Raw genomic sequence first — 7,214 nt, 5'->3', positions numbered from 1 at the left:
CACCCCACAGGATAGATTCTGTGGCAGGTACATTTTATGTCACTTTGAACCTGTGTGAAAGTGTAGGGATGGAGTCCAACCTACCAGTCAGGTCACAGCCCATTTATGCCTCCTTGAGGGTGTGGGCTTTTGTAAGAGAGACACTGTGAAGTTCTCTTTTGGGGCCCTTCACCTTCCTCCTCACTGGGACTCTAGGCTGGCCTACAGGGGCAAGCCCAAACCAGGGAGCTTCCAGCATCCTACGAGTTTTCCAGAAACCTTGAATCTACTCGACTCTGCACCCACAAGCCTGTGATCTCCTTTCTGCTTCATGGACCAGCATCTAAGTGAGTCTAAAGAAAGCTCCAGCTAGTATCCGAGCCATGGACTTGAGTTAGGATGGGCTAGGATACCTTCTTCATATATACTTCTTTATTAATTTTACATGTATAAATTCTGATACACATATGAATGTCACTGATTTTGTTTCTAGATAACACATCCTAAAGACTCCAAAATGTATATTGGAGTGGAACTCTCCAAATTCAAGGAGCAGGAGAGAACCCTGAGAGCAACCAGGGACAAAGAACAGTTCCCCTCGAAGCGAAACCAGTAAGAATAACTCAGATTTCTCAGCAGAACATAAAAATAATGGAATGGCATATATAAAACCCTGAAAGAAAAAAAAACTTGCTACCAAGAATCTTAGATACAGCAAATCTATCCCAAAATATGAGGGAGAAATAAAGGTATTTACAGACAAGGAGCACTTAAAGCAATTTGTGAAACCAAAACCAATGTTACCCAAAAATGCTAACATTGGAAAGAGAATTAATAGTAGCACACAAACCTGAGAGCAGCAGACAGGACAACACCACCCAAAGATCAACGCTCTGAAGACATTACTTAAGACAACACAGAAATAGAGGAAGAATAAAGAAACTAACAAAATCACAAAACAAAACACAGCAAAAGAACATCAACAAACCAGTACCTATCAATTCTTGTTCCAAGGTCACCTCAGTTTATGGGGCATTTCTATAATGGTCGTCAGTGAATTTCCTGATCACAGGAGAGTAAGTTGTGTTTTATATGGCAACTCTATTAAGTGAACTGGGTTTTATCTTAAACACACCATTTATAAATGTAAGGAATTGAAACACTCCTTTAGACTTAAAGCTGAAACATTCTAGCCTGAGAAGCTGATGACAGCTTTCCAATGCCGTGGACTTTGAAGTCTTTGAACTTTGGTTCAAATTTCTAGCTCTCGAGATTGTCTGCTGATAGGCAATTTAAGACCAACATATATTTGTTATTTTCAAATTTTCTTTGCCTTTTGTAGCATTGCTTAGTTCTGTGTACATATTTTTGCCTAAGTGAATGAACACTATTGAAATCTTTGCATTGAATACAATCCACTGTTTTCTTAAGCAGTGTTCAGTTACTTAAAATTATAATCTACTAATCTCTCCTATTAATGTATATTTTCCTTTTCAATTTCAAAGTCCTTATCATTGTGTAGACCAGTAAGTATTATTGTAATTCCAAATGCCCCATGTAGGTTACTTATTTTACTTCTCAGGAAGTAATTACTTCTGAAGAATGTTGCCTCTAAAGTAGACCCGAAACAAAAATAAAACTTAGATAAATATGACTGGATTTTGAGCTAAAACACTCCTTCAGACTGAAAGCTGAAACATGGATGGATTTTGAGTTTACATCTAATCATAAGCCCTCATCTAAGAACAATTACTTTTTATAATCAGCTCATGAAGTGATCACTGACGATTTGCATATAACAAAGCTCAGTGAAGAAAGCAGATGGTGTCTGGCTATCAAAGAGAACAGCATCTAGGGTCTTAAAACCTTGTCTTGGCAAGTAGCAATGTAAGAGAAGTGTCAACTAAATTCACATGGAAAGAGCATGCCAGCTTGTGTGATCCAAAGATTGTTAATAAAATTTACGTTCAGAAAAAGAAATTTAATTAAAGTCTACATTCTGAGCTCCCAGTTTGCAGACGGCTATGGGAAACAGTGAAAATCCAAAATCTATTTGCAGAATCCCTACGTGGGTTAAGTCTCAATTGAATCCTCTCAGACTATTGGCCAGACATATGAATGGTCTTGTCATCAGACAGAGGGCATTGCAAAGAGGATTACCTTACCCCCGACCAGGCCAAGGAGGAACAAGCTCTCCTCCAGGCTTAAGTCAGTGTGTCCTTTACGTAGATTTTTGTACTGGGGGCCAAAGATTTAAGTCCTTACTGTCGTGGGGGAGCCCCTGGAGCAATATCATAAGTTCCTTTGCCTTACATAAAGCACGTGGCCTAATCATGGACCAAATCCAACTCTAGGAGTCCCACCAGTAGCTATATTATATAGATCTGCTAGCAGCCATGTTTATCTGCCAACTTTCTTTGACCTCACATGTCTTTTTAAAAGCTATGTATCTTCTTTAAAACCTGAGTAATTCTTATTGGTTTCCCTTTACGGGTAACCGTTCTTTTTTTCCCTAGTTGCTCTCAGGATTCTCTCCTGCTCCTTGAATTTGGAGAGTTCCACTCCAATATATATTTTGGAGTCTTTAGGGTGTGTTATCTAGAAACAAAATCAGTGACATTCATATGTGTATCAGAACTTATACATATAAAATGAATAAGTAAGTATATATATACACAGCAAACCCTTGGACACCATTATGACCTTGTGCTGATGGTCCCCTTCATCTGGATGATAAGTCTCTGTAGTTTTCTTGTCCGTGACCCAATAGACTTAATAAATGTTCCATTATAAGTCTTGCATGTGGAAGTGAATTTAGAACATTAGAATTAATGAGCATACATTTGTTTCAACACATAAATTAGCATAAAGAAATAAGTATTAACAAAACATAAAGTATGTCTTCTAAAAATTTGTCAAATTAAATCCTTGAATAAATAATGTTCTGCCTTTGATGGTTTGGAGATTGATCAAGAAACAATGATATTCTACTATATTTTTATAATAAATCTAAATATTATTGTTTTAGCCTCATCAATTCTCATCATATAAATAACTAGTTTTGTCATTCAACACTTTCAAATCTAAAAAATGTACAATATTTTTCAATGCCGCACTGTTAAGAGGTCACTCTTAGATCTTCTTACACAAAAAACATTTGAAGATGATTGGAGGCAAATAAATAATCTAAGACTATTACTAAAATAATGCCTATAGGATCTACAATATGCATATTGCAATGATAATAAAACAACAATGATTTTCCTCTTTGCATTTTTTCTTCCAAGAAAAATGTTTTAAACTTTACAGAAGCATATTATTGTAAGTTCTTTCCTCATTCTGTGATTGGTTGTTATCTTTTTTCAAAAGAAGTTTAAAAAACTGAAGTAAATTAAATAATTACTATATTATTTTCTAAATGATGAAGGAGAACAATTATTGTGCTATTAAAATATTATAACAACACAAAAACAGATGATAAACTGAAGCTACTTACTAACAAAATTTAGGGTGGCATATTAGAAGTGTGTTTCTAATTTTTGTAGATGGATTTTGGATTATTTTTTGTTTTACTTATTTTAAAACCAGTTGGGTATCATTCTCTCTCAGAGAATGGCCCCATATTCCCATTATCATCTTCTCAATGGTCTTCATGAAACCAAATTTCTGGGTCAAAATAGCCATCTGCCTACAAGACAGCATTCTTTATGGCTTATCATTACCACAAAATATTCCAATTTCCTTCTTAACTAAAAAAAAGAAAAGGTTCCACTGTCTTAATATCTGCTGCTTTTATACAGGGCTTTGCCTAGAGAGGATGAGGGCAACTCCTGTGGACCTCTGAACCCTTACATTTTCTAACCTAACATAAAAGCAACGTAAAGGTCAACCAGCAAAGATGAATGAGGAAGAAAAAAGGAGTGAACTAATTTTCTCTGAAACTGGTCAGAGGTGGTTATTGTATTTGTGGGAGGGAATTACTAATAAAAGTCATGATTCATAAAGAGGAATAAATAGATAAAGTATCTATGAAAGTAGAGCAACTTATTGAAGTACAATAGGGCAACTATAGCTCCGGTGTGCTGCAGACACCATAAGAATAGAGGGCAAACAGAAAATTGCTAATATCTGAAGCTATTGGAAACTACTATATCTCCTTTGTACAGCAAAATGAACTAGCTGAACCAACTGATTCATGAGGTGGAATGTATTCATGGATGTTTAAGGTTGTCCTGTTAATTCTGGAAATCCATTGATTCATAAAACTGTAATAACTAATTTCTCTTCATTAGACATTATTTGCATAACCCTGGACTATCTTTCTTTGAAAGTCTTTCATGAATTTTCCTTGATTCATACTGTTTCCATTAATATGATGTTATACATGTGGTGATGGAGCCATTGTCTGACGAATGAATACCCCTAAAGTTAACCTTTCTGAGAAAAAATTATGGTTATCATTACATTTTGAATTGATGCAAAGGAAGAGTGGAGAATCTGTTCTGATGACAGTAGCAGTAAACGTTTGAGCATAAGGAGAGATGCAAGGAGCAAGCTCCTACCAGTTCACAGGAATGAAGATGCAGCAAAACACAGCATGAAGGTAGTACAGCTCTAAGGTAGCCAGATGTGAGACAGCATGATCGAGTCTTCTAGAGAACAATAAGCATTTACACAAAACCAATGAGATCACAGCCCCTCAATAGGACCAAAGCAAGACTTCATCACCAATCACTGACTTAGAATCAGAAGTGGTTGTACATAATAGAGGAAAGGCTGGAGAGAAAATCCAAGCTGACTTGTTCAGTGATACAAGGATAACAAAAGCTAATGAGCAATACAAGCTGCAAAATCCTCAGAAACAGCAAGATCTTTTCAGGGACTTTAAACTCTTGCGATTAAGCATATGGAAGATTGATATTTACTTTTTTTTAAAAAGAAAGAAGTTGATGATATTGGGCATGCAAAAAGAGCCGAATTTTGTTTGTTTGTTTGTTTGCTTGCTTGTTTTTGTTTTCTCCAAAAATAGATATCATATCACAAACAAATATGGGAATCAATTTGGTTTTACACACACCGTATATAATAAAAATGAAATGGACGCAAAATCATTTGAACAGTTATTAAAAGATTCTTGGGGCTCATTCCAGGTCTGGGAAATCATAATCATTAAGGATGTGGAGCATAAATATTTTATTTTAATAAGTTCTTAACATTAGTTTTTATGTGGAGAGTCTGACAGTTGAAAATTCCAGTATTCACTGTTGGAATAGAACAATTTCTAAATGAATAAAAACTGCTTCATTTTATTGTTGATGTATTGTGTCTACCTAATATTTTGGCTCAGTGGAGACCTTTTTGGTCACATAATATGTCATAAGAATAGAAATTATTTCTATTAATCCTGTATGCTATTGTATACTTAAAATAACACCAATGTGACATTGTTGTAGCAATTAGACTGTAATAAAATTAATCATAAATAAAATCAGTCTATATATAAGAACATTTTCTCTACTCCTCAAATATACCATTCTTTGCTTTTTCCAGTTTCAATTAAAATAACAATGATTTATGTAATACATGTTAATTTGGCCTACTTTAAAGTTGTTTCAGTTTTTAATATTTCTTTTATCGAGGTCTTTCTGTTTTGTCTAGTCATTATTTTTGTTTGCTGTCTTCCTGTTTGTGTTTTGTATGATTTTCTGTACAAGAAATCCTATAGAGACAGTAATGGTATTAATTATTTCCTAGGTACATGGCAGGGAGGATGGGAGAAAATGTGGAGGTAATAACATTGAGTACATGAAGCAGATGTTCTGCAATTGATTGTGGTGATGATTGCGCAACTCTTCCTAATACAACTGAATGATTAAATTGCATTATATGTGAGGTTATTCTAATAAAATTCTTTTTTTAAAAGAACAATACTTTATAGAAAAATCAAGATAATTTAAAAGTCTACCTGGCAAAATTACCTTCAAAAACTCTGTTACAATTTCAATAAAAGGCAATATTACTCAAAGAAAGATGATGGAATAATTAACTGATAGTTGCTTAACATAAAACTGAACGTCTTAGTCTCTTTTTCATTTAATAAAGGAATCCTGATTTCATCAAGTAAAAAAAAATCATACTGCTGAACTGAAAGTTTTTTAATATTCTTCAAATACTACTTTCTACAATAGAGGCAATTTGCCATAGAAAATATTCCAGTTCCGATCATTAACATTGCTTTGAGAGGCATAATAAGAAACAGAGATAATTTGTCACAGCCTTTGGACCTGGCTTCTTCTTAGAAACATTAAACCAAACATAATCTCTAAAAATTCCATCTGAACTAGTTCTCACGGCTCTAACGTTTGTTACTTTGACAAAGGAGTCCGACTAGGAGGAGGTTTGAGAAGATTCCATTATATTTTAAATTCATTTTTCTATGAACATTTTGAAATTCAATCATATAACGTATTAATAAATTTATCTTTGAGGAAGGAAAATATTAGATCATTGGTTAAAAAAGGAATAAATTTGTTATTGATACATGTGTTGGGTTTTATGCATTACAGTACAAAACCTCAAGTAAGAAAAAAAATACAGACTTCTTTATTTTCTATTTAAAAACCTTAATTATCTCTCTCTCAGCTGGTAGAAAATGCAACAAGAATCTCAGGGAGCATCCACTGTCCTAAACTCACTACATCTTAGAGGAATTCTGGAATCTCATACATTCACCTTCTTTTAAAAGCCTATCTTTTGGCTCAGTCATCCAAATACAGAAGGCATCAGGTTACATCTGAGAAATGCTAGTCCATGACCATGTTGATGCCTTCAGTTCTAGTAGTTTTGAAAACTCTTTGGCAAGCTGGGGAAACAGATCCTAATATTCTACAAAACTGGAATTCCCGGTATGTCAATGGATCCACTTCACTTCCAACCCATTACTTCTTAGGGTATTCTGAGGGTCAGAGGTCCAGTTCTCACGGTGTATGAGCCATAATTGACTCAAATGGTTAACACGTCTGGGGACTTCAAAAATGGGATCTTTACATTTCTTTTTCAGTCTGTTTATAAAATTTGTTGGAGTAGAAGTTGTCTTCTTTTTCCAAGGAGGGTAATATATTAGTGAAAGACTAGTGTTTCCTTCTAGAAATATGCAAAGCAGAAGCAAGAATGTATTTAATTGCTACAATTATCAAAGGCAAGAATCCCAACCAAACCCAGTGCCATTAAGTCAA

General features: G+C 34.5%; 1 pseudogene; it reads left to right on the top strand.

Moving 5' to 3' along the window:
- Positions 1–595, top strand: part of LOC101653538 — a 23,763-nt pseudogene extending 23,168 nt beyond the window's left edge.
- Positions 596–7,214: the final 6,619 nt, after the last annotated feature.

The sequence above is a fragment of the Echinops telfairi genome, unplaced genomic scaffold (genome assembly GCF_000313985.2).
Source record: "Echinops telfairi isolate 266 unplaced genomic scaffold, ASM31398v2 ScPeMD7_70;HRSCAF=299, whole genome shotgun sequence".
NCBI lineage: Eukaryota > Metazoa > Chordata > Mammalia > Afrosoricida > Tenrecidae > Echinops > Echinops telfairi.
This window is presented reverse-complemented; position numbering and strand designations above follow the sequence as displayed.